The following is a 19271-nucleotide window of genomic DNA, read 5'->3' as shown; positions in this document are numbered from 1 at the left end:
TTAAAATTTATATGATATAACGTACTTAAATATTTCGAGTAAACTGTATAGATTATAATAGTTTAAAGCTTATTTTTAAATATATTTTATGGGACATGATATTTTTATTATATTTTTATAAAAATTTTACAATATATATTAATTAAGAAAATTGAAAATACATACGAGTTCTTGATTAGACGAATAGTCAAAAAAATTCATAGAAATTGCAGACCTCAAAAATAAATAAATAAAATACTAAATAATATTAAAGAACTATATAAAGACATTGCACTTAGTTACAATCAGTGCGCTTCGAGGTGGCTGTTGGCAAACCACATCGGTGGGTGTTATCGACGGGTTGCGGTGCATCTACGTTTGTAATATCTTTGGCTGCGGAGAATCTGCGTGTTGACAGGAGTCAGCGCAACCTGTTGAAAAGCAGCGAATGGAGCACGACCAGTGCCGAGCCACGAAACTAGTAGATCGATGGCGCGCTATCAAGGTACAGTCCCATGTGGGCAGAAAAAGGCGGTGGAAAGCAGAAACTCGTAAGTATGAAAGAGATGGAGAGATATATTTGTCTATTTCACTCTTACGAGTTTCTGCTTTGCGCCGACCGTTTCTGCCCACATGGGATGGCACCTTCACGCTGAGGGGAAAGTAATTGGCAACTGTCCCTCTTTCTGCTGATTCCACTCCCTCTATCGATCTTTAGTGCCAGTTTCGTAACACTAGTGGCGTTCCGGCTCTCACTTGAGATTACGAATGGACACGCCACTCTCAAACATTCATTCGATACGTTGAGCTTGCGACGAGACGATTGCCGAGAGGGCTAAAAAAGTAAGATCGTTAACAAGGAATTATTTAAACAGAACAAATTTAAAAAAACAGAAATGAGAGGAAGTATGAGAGGATGTCGAACGTTGCCAGGTAGTTTCCCTTACTTTCTGTACTTGTCTCTTGATTGTAAATTATTAAAGTTTAACGACGTGTGCTGAAACTGTAAGAACACGCGGTTGAAGCTTGTTAGTTGCTGACCTCGACCAAGGTCACATCTCGTGAACATTATAGCGTAAGTACATTTTTTCGTTTATGACGGGAACAGAATAGTCCTAAATTGAACTCGTTGGGGTCTTCCACCCCGGTCTTATTCACGAGGCCGTAACGATCACGCCGAATGGTGGTCACTTGAACCACCCTATGTGTTAAAAAATATCTACTATGTCGTTCATCACTCCTTACTTACACCATCCTATCAGAGCGGTCGGAGCAGCAATAACATGTCTCATTGTTAATGTAAATTTTGATAGTTTTGGTCTAAAACTATCTGGCGCCCGCCTGGCAAATTGTTGGATTCATCTACGAGTCCAACTTAACATGTAAATCATATAAATTATTAAAAATGAGTATTTGGGCGAAAGACCGATCATAAATAGCGCCCGACGTACGGGCTTGGTTGACGCGAAAGGGAGGTAAAGTATAATTTTTTTTCTAAATGTTGGAAGAAATAATTTAATTGGAACGATGAAAGTTCCAATCACAGGGAAAGTTGTGGCCGCGAGAAAAACAGATAGTGCGTCATCAATCGACTATATATGTGAACAACAGCTCCAGTTTTGACATCTTAAGCTAATCAAAATGAAATCTACGAGGGAAAATAAATTGAATTTAGGCCATGATATAATAAAAAAATGAAAAATTAACGAAATTAAAATAAAGTTCGAAAGAAAATGAGCTTTATTTTGATTTGATTAATACTTAGTAGTAGGAATAAAAATTTGTTCATCCTTTTTGAAGTTCCAGGACTAACAAACAAAATAAAACAAAAGTACCAAAAATTAGTAACTAGAGGAATATTAAAAATACCCAAATGACAATTAATCAGTTTAAATGAAGTTTAAGGCGATTGAGTAAAATAATGGATCGTGAGTCGCATGCTTGAATTGAATAAAGGGTAGGAGGTTGGTAAATAAACCGACCAATTCAATTGAGTTCATTAAAATTAAAACGTTGCCAAATTGGTAGAATTTTTTTAATTTTAGAATTTAAATTTAAAATTGATTTATAATGACTAAGTGCAAAAATGAAAATAAATTGATAAATTTAAGTAATTATTAACAATGAGATTTCCAGTGCAACTGTTTGGAATGTTTTTTGATGCGGTTATTGACACCGCAGGTGAGAGAAATTTGACTGGTCAACAAATTTTGCAGAATGCCAACTATCTGGTCCAAATGCAAGAATCTGAAATTACACACATTTTGGATCTATCACTGAATCAAATTCCAGTTTTAGGTGTTTGTAACTTGTCAGTAACTGTCGAAAGTAGAACAGCGGATCTAAAAATTTTAGTTCAAGAAAACTTTAGCGACAGCTGTGTCTTAGGAATGGAGTTCCTACAAGCATTTAACGTCAATCAACTTCAGTTGAAGACAATCGGACCACTTTTTTGCTTATCCTTTTCGAAATCTCAAGGGTAAGCAGACAAAGGAAAAGTTAGGTTGACTAGTTCCATATTACAAATTTTTTGTGTTGTTCAATTGAATTTGAATTCAACGATGGTAGTTATGTTCATGTGTCAATTGTTTTTTCATCCTTTTGGATAACTCAAGGATAAACAAACAAGGAATGCCAGGTGTTTTGAAATAACTTTTGAAATAACCTCAATGCAACCTGTATAAGAATCCACCGATCAAATGGGTCTATTGTGGGGATGATAGAACAGTGATAGACTAAAGTTTACCTCAGGCTTCAAGACTTGAAATTACCTGGCTTTGAGTATCTTGTCAGGATAATTGAAACTTCAATTGAATTACATGGGAATCATGTGCATGTTAAAATTAAGCATTATTGATCATATTTTTTCTTGATTGATTTGATTTAATGTGATTTCTTTGAAATTTTTGAATATACTGTGTACATTTGAACCTTTTTTATTTAAATTAAAATATCGGACGAACGACACATTAAGATCCCACCCTACGAGTTATCCATGTCTGAGGACGACCTCAGACGCTCGAAGATTATTTTAATCTTCAGCGAACAGTATAGGGAGACAAGTTCAGACACACCCTTTTCCTCCAGGTAGCGCAATAGTTTGCAGCAAGCTTGCCTAAATCTTGCCATACAAGTTTCGGAAGCTTGCATCGCAAGGTTCAGGCAAGCTTCCCGCAAATAAGGAAATGTCCGTCATGTGGCAATATTGCGAAGCAAGATTGAGGGAACTTTGCCTGTCAATCTTGAAGTTGATCCATTGCGCATTAGTGCTGCATGGCACCTAGGGATGCGCAGTAGCTTTTTAATGTTCTCCCGGAATGCCGTCTTACGTGTCTATAAAAACGTACGATGTATGGTATCTAAAAATAGAAATTTGTAATAAACTTGCCCGCGAATCTTCCTTCAATGTTCCCTCAATATTGCAGGCAAGCTTGCAGGAAGATTCCCATAGCAATGGTCCCTCAGACACTAGCATGTCCTTCGTGTTCTGTTATACACGGCCGGTGATGGCATCGACGACTTAAACGACATTGAGCCTGTTGGATTATAGTGGGTTCCGGAACTCTGAATACATCCCTAGCCACTACGAAGGTGTACCACGACACCCCACTTCTTCTCGCGTGCACTTGGACAACTCACAATTGTCCTCAGCAGCCAATAATGTCCGAATTCGGGATCAGGCATGCATCAAACCCTTACCAATCCAAGTAGAGGATGGGAGGCCAGTCCATTTTCGCCGTCTTTAGAATTTGATCCAATCCGATTTCAGCCTATGCAGAAATTCGTTCAATCAGGCTCAGGCCTAAACGATATTTTTCCGGTCCACAGTACAACCTTTAGTGTTGCAGGGGCTGCACCTGGAGTGGGGGCAAACCCCGTGGGGTTCACACCTTTCGCAGCGGGACCACAGTGACTTATCGACTACTTTCAAAAGGCCACCAATGAAATGCTTTCCTCAACTCTGCCACTGTATTCGTCAATTTTTGTACATCCCATTCAGCAAGTGGCGCTAGGCCTCCTCCCACGCAGTACTTTCAAGCAAGGGCGTACTATAGAAGCGTGGATATTATTGTCAAGAATTGGGGAGTCACTTTCAGCGGGGATAATGATACGAGTGCAGAAAACTTTTTAATGAGGGTGGATGAGGGGCGTTCGGTCTCAGGCTTCACGGGTGAGGAACTGATGATAGGGATTTCATTCATCCTAGAGAAATTAACTCTGCAATGGTTCCGTTATAATTGTCATGCCTGGACTACATAGCAGCATTTCAAAACGGCTTTCCTGATTATGTACGGAGACATCATTTATCAGTGACGTCTTCAAGAACAAGTCCCCACTCGTTATCAGGGTCGTGAAGAAAGGCCGCTAAATTTCTTACATGCTTACAGGGTCTATTCCTTAAGTTTCAATGGCCGGTGACCATGATAGAGCAGTTTGTCCGAGTCCATCGCAATCTAGGACCTGTTCTTCAAAGGTCTATTCGCGCCTAACCCGGAAGATTTATTCTTCCCTGAATCGGCTTATGACAAAAATACTAAGCTTTCTCGCACAGCTAATAGAAATACCAGTGGCAGTATCTTTAACGATGCCAGCTCCTCTCTTGAGTCCTTGGTGAGAGTATTGGTAAAGTTGGTGGATCAATTAGTCGCCAAGGTCTCCTCACATGATAAGGCTAACTCGGTTATTGGTAGAAAATTTATACATAATAATAACAGGCCCAGTCCGAATAACAATAGAGGCGAGAATCATGAGGAGACGAGTTCGGCGCAGGCCTAAACTAAGCCTTATCATGATAGAGGGAGTCTACCACCAGGGCGGAGAATCCAACCAAAGGCCAAATCAGCTTGTTATAATTCTGGTGGCTTCGACCACGATTGGAATAATTGCTAAAGAAAAAGGACCAAGTTTTACCATAATTGCGGCAAACATGGCCAGATCAAGCGAACTTGTGATTCAGTTCATTCTCAGGGAAACCATTAAAGGAGGGCTATTCTTGAACTATTCAAACTGAATTGACTCAGAAATCATGTTCTGAACCTAAACCTGAATTCACTCAGAAGTTACCTTCTGAAACTCAATCTAAATTATCGCAAAAATTATCTTCAGTAACTCAAATTGAAGTAAACTTTAATCAATCAGTTTCAACTCTTGAAGCGGGGAGGGCGACCTCCCCACCCTCAGTCGCTCAATTGAATTTCGGAACTCATTTTCCCAATTATTCTTCGAAATTGCTCTCTCGTTCTAAATCTGATCCATCTTTGAGTGTTGGACTTACCAAACTCTCAGATATTCACGGGACAAAGAGGACAGTCAGTAGAAATTCTGATGGTCTTATGTCAGTATAGAGATACGGGGTACTAAAATCCATTCATTGGTAGACACGGGTTCAACACGAACGTATCTGGAATCAGTAGGGTTACAGATACTCGGTCCGGGCGGTCATAAGATCGACCATTCAAAAGCAGGCGCCATCATGATGACTAATGGCACTATTGAGTCTGTCATTGGCGAGACGTGTCTGCCGGCTACTTTCTCAGGAACCACCCATTCAATAAATTTAAAAATCATACCTGGGCTAACTGATACTTCCATACTGGGCATGGATGCATGGGAAAATGTTAGGTTAGATCAGTTTTTGACGGGTGTAATGAAACCAAAACCCAATAAGTTACCCACTGCGAAATATGTCGAATATATCATCGACACGCAAGGGAGCCCACCGATTCGTCAGAGGAATCGTCGTATGCCATCTAAAGTGTATGACACATTGATAGAAGGGGCGAACCGGTTGATTGATCAAGAGTTGATTGAACTCTCAAATAGCGAATGGTGCAGCCCGATGGTAATGGTCCGTAAGCCGGGCGGTAATTACCGTCTGTGCATTGATTTTCGACGGGTTAATGAGGTGTTGAAGAAATATGCGTACCCGATTCCCTTTATGATGGAAATCATAGACCGCTTAAATTTTGCTCGATAGATCTCAACCCTAGATTTGAACAAGGCTTGCCACCAAATCCCTCTGATTGACGATGGTGAGTATATCACGGCTTTTACTATCGCAGGAAGAGAACTGTATCAATTTAAACGCTTGCCGTTTGGTCTCAACGGAGCTCCGGCAACTTTTCAATGATTGATGGCCAAGGTGATTACCCCGGATATGAAACCACACGTGTTCGCCTATTTGGACGACGTAATCGTCGTAGCTAAAACCTTTGAAGAGCACTTGTACTGGTTGGAGCGGACCATTGCACGCTTAAATGAAGCAGTTCTGACACTCAGTCCAGACAAGTGCAAGTTCTGTCAAACTGAAGTCAAGGTTCTGGGATTCAAATGAATAAATATGAGCTGTTGGTAGACGATGATAATGTCCGCTCTATACTTGAATATCCTCGACCCAGAAACGTTAAACAAGTTAGAAGATTCGGAGGGGCTACGTAGCGGTGCTGGCGATTTATCAAGGACTCCGCTCGAATTTGTAAGTCAATTACTCGTCTGACCAAGAAAAATGATAATTTCTTTTGGGGGCACGAGCAGAAAGAGGCATTCCAGACTCTGAGAACTGCTTTGGTGTCATCGCCTGTATTGGCGTACCAAGATTTCAACTTACCATTCTGCGTTCAAACGGACGCTAGTCTGGCATGTTCAAGGACATCACGTCATCCCCTAAAAATTGTGAGACAGGCCAGCGCAACACAACTGAGCAAACCCAATCACGAGGGGTAATGACTCAACGAATAGTCCAGGAGCCATGGACAGTCATGGCAACCGATGTCATGGGTGCTTTCCTTCGTAGTAAGAAGGGATATAAACACCTGTTAGTATTCTAGGATTTATTCTCAAAATGCATCGAGTCGGCATCGTTAAAAAAGGTTAACGCTGAAAGCATTAATGCAGCATTCTTAGAACTAGTATTAACCAGGTGGGGAACACCCACGGTGCTACACTTAGACAGTGGCACTGAATTTAATGAAAATGCGATGAACAACCTCGCGGTGGAGTTCGACGTCCACCAATCGTACACACCCTTGTATCATCCTCAGGGTAACTCTGTGGTGAGAATCAATAGGGTTCTGAAGACCATGATCAGGTCATTTATTGATCAGGATCATCGAAACTGGGATCTCCACTTTAACGACTTCCGATCCGCTTACAACACGCCGTTACATAGTAGAAATCGAGTGGCTCTAGCGTTTCTCAATTTAGGGTGAGAGCACCGTCCGCGAGAAACTATTCGCAGTTTGAGGGAAGGGGAGGCTGACCTGCCACCACCCGACCTTCAGGTCTGGACAACTCAGATGGCACGATTGGAGCATCTAAGGGAGTTAATGACAAAGTTCCAAGATCAGAACTTCGTGAAGCAGGCGAAATATTGCGATCAGCTTCATCGAGACCACCAATTTAAGGTCGGTGACAAGGTCAAGAAGCCTAATCAAGTGTGGTCGAAAGGTTTCGGAAAGAGCGCGTCAGAAAGATTGGGGAAAGAGGTTCCTTTCTGATCCTTTCCTAATTGTATGAAAACTTTGCTTCCGATTTCTTTCCGAACTTCAAGCTGTCCCATGAACCTTTCCGATTCCTTTCCGAATATCCCACTCTTCGGTAATTTCCGAATGTCGTCGAATGTTTTTGATTTCTTTCCGAATGTCGCCGAATATTTCCGTATTACTACCCACTTTACTCTTTCCGAAAGTATCCAATTTCGTTCGGAATCAAATAAAAAAATTTATAGTTTCTAAATAATAATTTATTTTGATCTTCCGAGCCTTTTAAATTGCAGGGATCATATTGATTCCTGTTGAATCCAGCAAAGACGATTCCTAAAAATCTAGAAATAGGAAAATTTCATAACTCAGAAAGCCTTTTCGACTTTCGTACATCACGTACATTATGGCTGCACGTTATTTCTGCACATTATAACATCTAAATGTTCCAAATGTCAAATATTCCATTCGCCCAAGTTTTATTTGTAATCACTACAATAAGTCCTTGATAAAATTTCTTCTTTCTACGGTAAAAATAATACACTATGAAATATAAATTGCACTGAGCTTGACTGAATGATGAAAAGCTAAAAGAAGCGTCACGTTTATCGATTTCGATATCCGCAATAAAGAACAAGGTTTATTGAAAACGAAACTGAACAAAATGCTCTTTTTCACTGAAAGCACTATGGGAAATTAGGAATATCCAAAATTGTTGTGACTTTAATCGAGAATCTTTGGAAAAGCTCTGACAGCATCTCGTCTCTACTTGTCCCCAGCGCCATTTTGATCTAAGATTGTCGCTTACTCACTCACTCACTTTCAGTAGCGCGATCGATAAACCCAATCGATAGTTAGCATTCGATTGCACTAATACTCGAATGAACCAAAAGAATTAAATGTCATTATATGTTTAAAAAAATGTCTTTAGTGAATGTCAACCTCCGCCAATAATAATGATTCTTTTGTAGATCTCACCAAAAAATATAATCACTTTTAATTGCATTGTTTCAAATGATGTTTGGTTCAAAATCAAGTTCAGTGCAATCTAATACTAACCATAATCAATATGAATGGAATCGAAGAAACAAAATGGCGACGCAAGACATTGATAGCGAGTTTCCCAAGATTTTTGATGAAATTTTCTTATTTCTAGTTTTTTTGGACAAATCTTTATACGACAGTCTATTTTCAATAGAGAATAAATAAACAGTGGGACATGCAGGAAACAATTCGAAAATTGAAGATAACTCGACTATTTTGTTAAAAATTCAGCATTTTTGTTATAAAGTCAGACTTTTTGGTTGAAACTTCAACTGTTGTTGAAAGATCGTTTTTACTTGTTGTCAAAAATGCAAATATTTAGGTGAATTTTCTAGATATATTTATATTTCTTTTTATATTTCATTATATTTATACATTTATTTATTTACTTTTTTATTAATTTCATAAACTTCTTAGTAAATTATCTTATTATTTATTATATTTATTTATGAATAAATAATGCATATATACATGCATAATTGTTACAACATTTAATCATTTATGTTTTATATTTATTCGGAAATAAATCCGAAACATTTGGAACGAACATAAACAGTGGGACAAAGGTAAATATTTGGATAGCATCGGAATAAGATAATGGGACACTGCAACACTTATTCGGAAAGAAATCGGAAATGTTCAGAATGAAGTAGATGCAGTGGGACACTTCGAAGAAAGTTCGGAAACACATGGGAAACCTTCGAAAAGAGAGGCTTTCGGAAAGAAATCGGAAGCAAATTTCCCATACAATTCGGAAAGGGGATTGAAATGATACCTGGACAAGTGTATATCGCGCTGTGCTTTCTTACAAACAAATAAAATAAAATCTCAAGTATGTATGCCTCCTGAGGCAGGTTTTTGGCCATGAACCCTGGCGGACCGAAGGAACCGAATGGAGCTTCTACAAAGTACCCGTAAAAACCCCATTGGGTTCCCATTCAGTTCCTTTTTAAGAAACTCGAAAAAACAGCAAATTCAACTTTTAGATTGTTGAAATTCGGATTCTACGTTAAAATTCCCTATAGAAGGTCACGGAATAATCGCAATAGTTTTTTTGCAACGGTAAAAAGTTTAAAAAATTATAAGACGTATAACGCCTGTTGACTGCTACACTTCAAACGTATCGCCTGTAAGTAGCAATCAACAGGCGTTATACCCCCAGTCGTGAAGGAGTTAAAAAGTTGAGTATAATTCACATCGGTTCTTTAGACTACTTCTCTCAGGAAATGTCATCAGTAGATTCTTTTAAGAACTCCGTTGAACCCGCTCCTAGCAACCTACACGATCCTAACCTCAATGTGGTCAAAAATCACAGAAAAGATTGCGCGACCCAACACATGGTTTTCGTAAACAGACCCTCGGTGATAAAAACAAAGTTTTGTGTGATGGAATCAACCAACCCGCTAGCATCCATAAGGGTGTTCCAAACCATAATTATACTCCCAATAACAAAGGCCCTTATTTTGTCACTATCCAATCATCTCAGGAAACGCTTCCAAATATTTCCAAATATGATCAAGAGCATTAAAAAAGACAATAGGAATAGTGTTTCAGTCGAGTGCAAGTCTAGTCCAGATGCAAACAAGATCGTTGCTAATAATAAAACCCTAGGTGCATCTAAACTTAATGCTTTTATTGCTAACTACAGAATCGCCCGACAAGGTATTATTAAAAATGTACCCACTGACATATCCTCAGAGGAAATCAAGAGCTTTGCCATTACAAGCAGTGGATGTTCAATTTTAGAAGTCCGTCGCTTCACACAAAGAAGGGATGATCAGATTCGTGACCCCCTAACTATTGCAATCACTTTTGAAGGTCAAGAAATTGTGGAATATGTTTTCATTTTTGAAGTTCGTATCAGGGTTGATCCATATATCACTCCAGTAAAAATGTGCTATTCTTGCTTTCGCTACGGCCACGTGGCCTCTCAGTGTAAGAACCCAAAATGTCTTCACTACGGGAAAAACCGCACAACACAGATGTTTCTTGTCCAAAACAATCTGACTCACCCGTTTGTCTGAATAGCAAAGGTTCGCACCTCGCAAGAGACAAAATTTGCTCAAAGTTCAAGGAACAGCAAGACATTAGGAAAATCGCTGCAGTTAGGAAGATCGCAATCAAACAGGCCTCTAAACTCTACTATGCACACCAGAAAATGGCATTGTCAAATAATCAACCACTCGATCTCAATTCTCTAACGAAATCCACTGCTCATTCTTCTCTTCCACCTCATCTAAATTACTCTAGTTTTCCTCAATTAGGCGACGTTGATTTGGACTGTCCGCTTGAAGCAGGCGTTAGGCCTACTTCTCCAGAAGCTTTTTCTTACACACAAGCTATTTCAAAACCCAACATCCCGCGTAAAACCCCACTAGCTCGACAAAGTGACAGCACTCGGCAACCCTTAATATTCCAGGAGCCACATAGGAGAGGTGGTATGACCTGAAAGGTCCCCGGATTTTTTAAATGGATATGGTGCAGAATGATCACTTGAATTCAGCGGTATGAGGTGCTTTCGCAAATTAGGCGCGTTCTCGAGATATTGTTAATTACACATTTTTCCATAACTTATGCTATATCTTCTAAAATTATCGACATATTAAGAAAATTTTTTTTGAAAGTGTCAAGTCTTATTGAAATAAACAATTTTTGTCATGTGCAATTTTTGTCTGCCTCATAGTTTTTGCAAAAAACGCAAAGAAAGTATAATATAATAATCGATTTTTATTCATTGCGTATGGGTCTTTTGGAGATTTTTCTTCAGAATTAGTTTAATTGTGTTAAGACGCATGAAATTTCGTTGGCACATTTTTTAATCTGATTGATAGCTTATATAAAAAAAAATCGCAAACAAGATTTGCAACAAGGTTTCTTTAAACCCGATTATAGCCGACATTTATTAAAAAAATTTCATTTTGTTTTCTTATTCTGCTGAAGAAACCATAGAGGGAAAAAGTTTGTATTTTCCGTGTCTCGAATAGTTTATTTAAAGACAAAAAAATTAAGTTCAAGGAAAATATACCGTTAAATATCCACAGTGGGAGTAAATACTAACCGATTTTTGTCAATCTTTTTTTCATTTTCTCGAAATAATATAAAAAGGCTAATTCAGCTAAATGAAATTAGATGAATGAATATTGTACAAAATTTTGATTTTTCTCAATCGACACTCTTGTAACAACGGTAAGATATTTGAACATTTTGTTTTCTTAGTGCGGCTCCCCGTGGCTAGCTGATTAGTGCCGCTCGAGTGGACGGCTTTTTGCCTAGCGCGCCCTTCTCATTGTATGAAATTGGAGCCAGCGGAGAAAATCAAAATTTTGTACAATAGTAATTAATCTAATTTCAATATGCTGAATTAGCCTCGTGATATTATTTCGGGAAAATCAAAAAAAAGATTGACAAAAATCGGTTATTGTTTATTCCCCCTGTTAATATTTAACGATATATTTTCCTTCAATTTGATTTTTTTATTTTCAAATAAACTATTCGAGATGCAGAAAAAAGTCTTAGACAAACTTTTTCCCTCTATGACTTTTTCAACAGAATGAGAAAACAAAATGTGAAAATTTTAATAATTGTCGCCTACAATCGGGTTCTAAGAAACCTTGTTGTAAATCTTGTTTGTGGTTTTTTTGGTATAAATTATCGAACAGGTGTAAAAATGTGCAAAAGTAATTTCATGCGTCTTAGAGCCATCTAACGAATCCTGTAAAAAAACTGCAAAAGACCCATAAACAATGCCTAAAAATCGATTATTATAATGTGCTTTCTTGGGGATTTTTGCAAAAACTATGAGGCAGACAAAAAATCGCAAAGGACAAACATTGGTCATTTCAATAAGACCTAATAGTTTCCAAAAAAAATTTTAATGCCAATAAACTTAGGAGATATAGTATAAGTTATGTAAAATTGTTTAATTAACAATATCTCGAGAACGCGCGTCAGTTCGTTAAGGACCTCGTACCGTTGGATTCAGGTGATCATTCTGCACCATATCCATTAGAAAAATTCCGAGGACCTATTTCCGCGAACCAAACGGGTCCTGGCTCCCGGGCTATAACAAGCACGAAGGATCAATGCCCTGCCGCGGATCCCTCAATCAATGGTTCTTATCTTTAGTTTATAGCCTCCAACCCACCCGAGAATCCTAGTTTAAATGCTTTCTCCCCACAATTTGCGCAAACTTTAAGTCAGATGCTTTCCTTTTTGGTGCAGTTTGTCAATCAATTTTCACCATTATTATCGACTCTCGGTCTACCTCGAATACCTATGTCTATCCCCACTACTGCTAATACAACTAGTGCACATTCCACTTTACCAATATGAACAAAAAATAATAAGTTTATACTACAGAATATACTTCCAGTACTACTCCCACTCACCTATTAACAAGAATGACAAAAATATCTAAACCAAGAATTTTTCAATGGCATTGTAGAAGCATTTACAATAAAAAAGGATGTTTAGATAAACTAATTCACAACTATGACATCATTCTTCTCAGTGAAATCTGGCTAAAAACCAAGTCCTACTTTCAACTTAAAAACTTTAATTTAATTCGTAAAGAACGTGAAAACAGAATAGGGGCAGGTATACTCATTGCAGTGAGAAATGATATTCCCTTTAATATCGTTGACGTTTATGGAGTCGAAGATAAACTGGATACTCTAGCTATTTCCATTCCTACAGATCTTGGCCCGTTATGCATAATAAATGTCTATAGAAATCCCCGTGCAAACATCCAGGACACCAAATGGGATGAATTGGTTGATTCTACAATTAATGACAACAAATTCTTCATAGGGTGTGACTTCATTTGTCACCACACGTCCTCGAGTAGCGACCGCTCGTGTCTGATAGGTAATAATTTCTTATACCATGTTCAACAATTTAATTACAATATCATCAAGAATGGGAACCCTACGCTATGCACCGGCCCCGACATGGCAAAATCAGCTATCGAACTCTCAATAGTATTCAATACTCTTAACACGCAATATTCATGGAATACCTTCACTGACAAAATGAGTAGCGATCATTTCCCAATAATAAATAAGCTAATTAAACCTTGTCCCTATTATTAATTCTTTACACATGGATATTACTTAAAAAAAGTCAAGTGTAGTGTTTTCAGAGAGGAACTGTCTAAATGTAAGCATGAAACCTCACTACAATTAACTAACTCGGCTAGCATTTTAGAAGCGTATTACGACCTTTTCAAGGATATCGATAGTGCACTTCATAAAGCGGGCCCTAATATAGATAAGAAACCTTCTCGTTTTAAAAACAATCCCAGTTCTCCGCCTTGGTGGAACAAGGAGAGTGACAGGATTATTAGAATCAGATTAGCTAAACAAAATAAGTATTTAGCAACGTCCAACTACGACAACTATATCGAACTCAAGCGGTACGATGCCTATGTTATAAAAAACACTAAAAAAAAAGAAAAATAACTTTCATTCTTACTGTGAATCACTTACATTCGAGACTCCTCTAACGAGTGTCTGATCAAAGATTAATGGTTTCAAACACAGGAAACTCTTTCCACCATCATCCACCACCAGTCCTCAAAATCTTGAGGTTATCGCTCAGATGGAAAGTTATATGGAACAGCTTGTCAATAGTGCTAAAGATATTAATGCAGATCTTCCTCAACTACCAGACTTCATATACAATCAGGTATGTAGACCTCCACCATGCTCTAATGGCGTTTTAAATTCAGACATTTTCGATTCCTCCTTTCAGATGCAAGAACTCAAATTGGCCTTAAAAAACTCAAAGGCAAGATCGTCTCCACGATTAGATAAAATTAGTTTTGAAGTTATTCAAAATCTTCCTAAAAACTCTCTCAGATGTTTGCTTTGGATTTATAATCATATTCTAGATGAAGGTCTTTTCCCTACACCCTGGAAAAACTTTCTTATTTTCCTAATACCTAAGACCTTATCGGGCAAATTTAGACCAGTTTCTCTTTCTTCATGTTTTCTCAAATTAATGGAAAAACTTGTATTAGTCAGAATAAACAAGTGGTTGGAAAACAAGAACTTACTTCCACCCTCACAATATGGCTTCAGAAAGGGTCGTGCCTGTGCTGACAATTTAGCCATAATCTCCACAGAGTTGCATACGTCGTTGGTTACAAACTCTTACACGGTCAGTCTCTTTTTAGACATGAAGGGAGCCTTCAATGATGGAATACCGGAAATTTTGGTTCATGAGATCATACAACTTGGATTACCAAACAAAATTTGCAAATTTATATACAACCTAAAAAAAATAAACAAGTTCAGTTTAAAATCAGTGGCAGTAATAGAGGACCATGCATTGTCCATCTTTGATGATAACTGGTATGGAAAGTTAAGTGTTCCTTATAACAAATTCCTCAGAATAATATTAGGCTACATAATATCAACGCCAATCAATGTTATGCAGGCAGAATTAAAAGAATTCTCCCTTTTTAACAGATTCGTACTGGTAACAGACAAATTTCTTATTAAGCTGTACAATTACTCTTCACAAAACCAAGTTCCTTTTAACATTAAAAAGGCTTTCTTCTCTTAAATTCATATATATCATATAAACATAAGTCTGGAGAGAAGGATTACTAACCCCTAATATACTGCTCTGCTACACTAATTAATTACCTTTTTGACTACGAAATTCAATTCTCTAACTTTCATATAGATCTACAGACTGGTAAATAACTTCAACAGAGCCGATCTCCTGATAATGATTTTCAGAATATCTTTTCTAAAAGCATAAATGTAAGAACTTTTTTCTTTATGGGTGGTTCCAACGTGGCAAACACATGCTTTTTAAAAGACGCGAAGTTGGCTAAACAAAACTTTATCGCTCTACAAAATTTGCCGCAACAAATTTTATTCTCAGCCAATAGCAATATGCGAGGCTATAAAATTCATCCTAAACAACAATATTTCTCACTCTACGATATTTCAAGACTCTCGAAGTGTCCTTCAGGCCTGCAGAATTTTAACACCTATTCTTCCACATCATACTTGATATTTAAAATTTGTTACCTATTATATATTGCTAAGAACAGTGAAATTATTATAGAAATTGTTTGGATTCCTGTACATAAAGGCATTCATGGAAACGAAGTGGCTGATAATCTAGCCAATGGAGATGGCACGCAAGGCGCAGACCTCCACTATTTAATTCCTCATACAGATCTCTATCAAATTGCATATGAGAATGCTTTTAATCGATCTAAAGATGCCTGGATTTTTACTGATAATTACTACTTAGAAACAAGACAACCATGGTTCATTAAACTCCAAGCAAAGAGAAGAGATATCGTGACAATAGCTAGAATTAGATATAATCATTATGGATTAGCTTATAGTTTACTTAGGAAAAATCTTTTAAAATAGCGAATGCAGTTTTTGTGGTGAAATAGAAGAGGATATTAACCATACAGCATTGTCTTGTCCTCGCTCTACAAATCAAAGGAACTCCGTAGAGAAATTCCTTATTAAGAAAAAGAAATTTCCTCCTTACAATATCGAATTTATATTACACAACCCGTCTAGTCATACAACATCCCTAATCGCACGTTTCCTGAGAGATTGCAACTTACTCATATAAAATATATATATAATTAAAAATTTGTCATAAGGACAACCGCAGGATTTCTCCGGGAGCGGGTGCTAATCTGAAAAATTGCACCCGCTCCCGGCGAAATCGCGGTAAAATTTCAGCCGCAACCACGTCTCCCGACCGCGAGATAGGTGGTTACAGTCTGTAACGAAATCAATACGACGATCTGGGAAAAGTTTCGTGCACCATAAGAACACGGAGCGACCCAAGAACTACCGCCTTCGGCATTTTTCCCGCAAGTGTTTTAGCATATTGTTGACACGCAGGGATGCTTTTCAGGCTAGTAGCGAGTGAAAGCTTGGCACTTCCAACAGCGCTGATGATAAGGACGATTAGTTTAACAGAATATTCTGAGTAAAATCGTTGCAACTCCCTTATAAGGTCTCTATAACTCTCTTTCTTTTCATTCTCCTTAGCTATGATGTTTTTGTCAGCTGGTGCCGCACATTCGATAACGAACATGGTTCGCTTCTCAAAGTCAAGAAGAACTATTTCAATTCTCGAGTGTGCAACAGAAACAATTGTCGAGAATATAAAGTTCCAGTATATGCGGCACTTCCCATTCTCGAATATTGACTCGATTTCCCTAGGAGCATTTAGAGGAGCGATATTAAGGTTAATGCCGTAAGAGTGACAGAGATGGTAATAAAGCACTCTTAGTGCCGCATTGTGCGTTTGGATGTAGGTCGTTCCCGCATGAGTTGGACACCTAGATAGTAAGTGAGCTAAATGCTCGGGGTGTGCATGGCACGCCCTGCAGCTATCATCGGGAATGTCTTGGCTCAAAAAGTGGCGACGGTATGTTAAGGTGGAAATGGCACCGTCTTGACATGTCAAAATGAAACCCCCCGCACCAGACTTCAATCCGGGTGATTTGAGGAAAGAAAAAGTTAGCTCACACGACATTGACTGATCCTCCCACATTTCTGTGGAAGATACCGTGCATCCTCTTATCGAGGAGCTGTTCACGAAAGTTTTTCTTTTGTGCTTTCTTAATCCGGGCTTTTAGGAATGAGTACTCGAGATAGATAAGATTTGATGCATTTCGTTCACCCCTAATACTGAAGTTAAGTCCGAGTGTTTCAGCAGCCTCCTCCGCTGCTTTGTACAGAAATGCTCATTTGCCCACTTCTTCGTGCTTTCTGACCATTCTAAGAAAAGGGTCTCTTCCATTTGCGACTCTATGCGCTGTACCCAGAATAATCCTGTTGTGAAGACATTCAAGACTCAATATTCTGCGACCACCTTGACGGCGTGAGATGTACAGTCGCGGAACAGAAGACTTAAGATGTATGCTTTTGTTCATGGACTTGTACTTTCGATCTGCAGCTTTGCCGCAAAAGTACCTGTAGGAATGGCGAAGTGCTAGAGATAGTGGCAATAATGTAAGACAAAAGAGGAGTGGGCTCATGGTGTCGCTCTGAAAGACATCTTTCTGAAAGGTCACTTTGTTAGTTATCACACGATTCTTTTCAGATGAGATAGTAAATCTGGTTTTCCAAAGCGGCTTTAATCTCTCTATGCAACTAACGATTTGCGGATGAACCTTTAAGCTTTCCAAAAGACAGATGATAAGTTTATGGGAGGTCGAATTGCAAGCTTTCAGATAATCAATTCAGGCCATCGATAGGTCACGCTGGTAAAATGCTGCATCTTTGCAGACATATCTGTCGATGAGCAGGTTCTCCCGACATCCCGCTACGCCTTTCTTTGAGCCTCGTTGTTCATATATTTCTTGCTACACAGGTTCAATTGCTCAAACAATACTATCATTTAGGATAGCTGTGAATATTTTATACAGTGTGTTCAGACAAGTGATTGGCCTTTAATTCTTCCGGTCAGCTAAGTTGCCCATTTTCGGCAGGAGTATTGTGCGCCCTTTCACCAACCACTCCGGAATCATCAATCTGGTCCCGGAGAGGAATAGTTCTTCATCCCTCCGCTCTAGACTTCTCTTAGCGTCAGATAGTATCCTTATTCTCTCAACAATATGCTGCCTGCTGGTTAGCAGCTTTGACTTATTAAGTGTGTGATAACGGGTCCGGAGTTCGCGCGTGAACTTTCGAACCTAGACAATAACACACTGAATGCGGGACGCGTACTGTCTTGCGCAGTCTATCTTTCTGGCAAGATTATGCATTCGTCTTTTGGTCTTATGATCAACCGTTGGTTTTGTTTTACGGGTCGTAACGGCCAAAGCTCCCGCTGCATTATACACACAATAATTGATAGCCCACAGGTCGGATTCTTCAGGCAAATGTCCACGAAGCTCGCCGTCCATTTCAGCCAGATCTTTAGGCTTGAGAGAAACCTTGGTGTTGATGTTTCTCCGGGTTACAAAGCATCGCTCTTCCTCTATCGGATGCCTGCCCGCGGTTGGTTTTAGTGTCGCCTCTCTTTCTCTGTTGCCGGCTTGTTCTAGCTATGGTAGAGTAGGCGCTCCGCTTACATAGCCTCTTTTTTGGAGTATTTCGGCATGGTTTCGCAGATGCTGATGTGGAAAGTGCAATAGCTCAGAGTGTTTCTCGCACCACAGAGCATGCAGCCGTGCCATGTAACCCCGTTCAGGGGCCACACTCGCATCGTAGCACTCTACCAAGTCGTGATTCAGTCGCTCCGTCCACCTAAAGGAACCGAGGTTCCGCCGATCCATCGCATTGAATCCATCTTCATTGGCTACCCTAACTCTAGAGTGGTCGGCATTGTTGGCGGACCCATTTTCGGGAGTATATATGTATGTATATGTATAAATGAATGAATTGAGATTCCTTTAAGCGGAGCTTTAGTTCCCGGGCTTAACGTGAAATGCGTGGCCACTAAGGAATAGCGCTAGCACGCAGTTTGGACTGACGTGGCCAGATACGAGGGTAGTTCAATAAGTCCTTAGAATGACCAACAGATGGCGCGCGAATCGCTCCAAATCATCTGTTTTCAGTCGGCACCAATCCCGACTAGATATATGGTGCAGTCACAGTCCACATCTTCTGAGTTTACGTGTTTTTATAACCAATTGAAAAAAAAAACATTGTTCGTTAAGAAAAATGAAAAAAAACGAGTTCAGAGCGGTAATCAAACATTTTCATATAAAGGGTTTAACTCCATATGAGATAAAAAATGAATTGGACTCAGTTCATGGCACATCTGCCC

General features: G+C 38.9%; 1 protein-coding gene across 1 annotated transcript in view; it reads right to left on the bottom strand.

The window, feature by feature from the left end:
- The window catches only part of LOC117171754, a 64431-nt gene that overhangs the window by 44344 nt on the left and 816 nt on the right, over positions 1–19271 (bottom strand). The gene's annotated exons all lie outside the window — the stretch shown is intronic.

Source organism: Belonocnema kinseyi, chromosome 1, assembly GCF_010883055.1.
Source record: "Belonocnema kinseyi isolate 2016_QV_RU_SX_M_011 chromosome 1, B_treatae_v1, whole genome shotgun sequence".
NCBI classification, from domain to species: domain Eukaryota; kingdom Metazoa; phylum Arthropoda; class Insecta; order Hymenoptera; family Cynipidae; genus Belonocnema; species Belonocnema kinseyi.
This window is presented reverse-complemented; position numbering and strand designations above follow the sequence as displayed.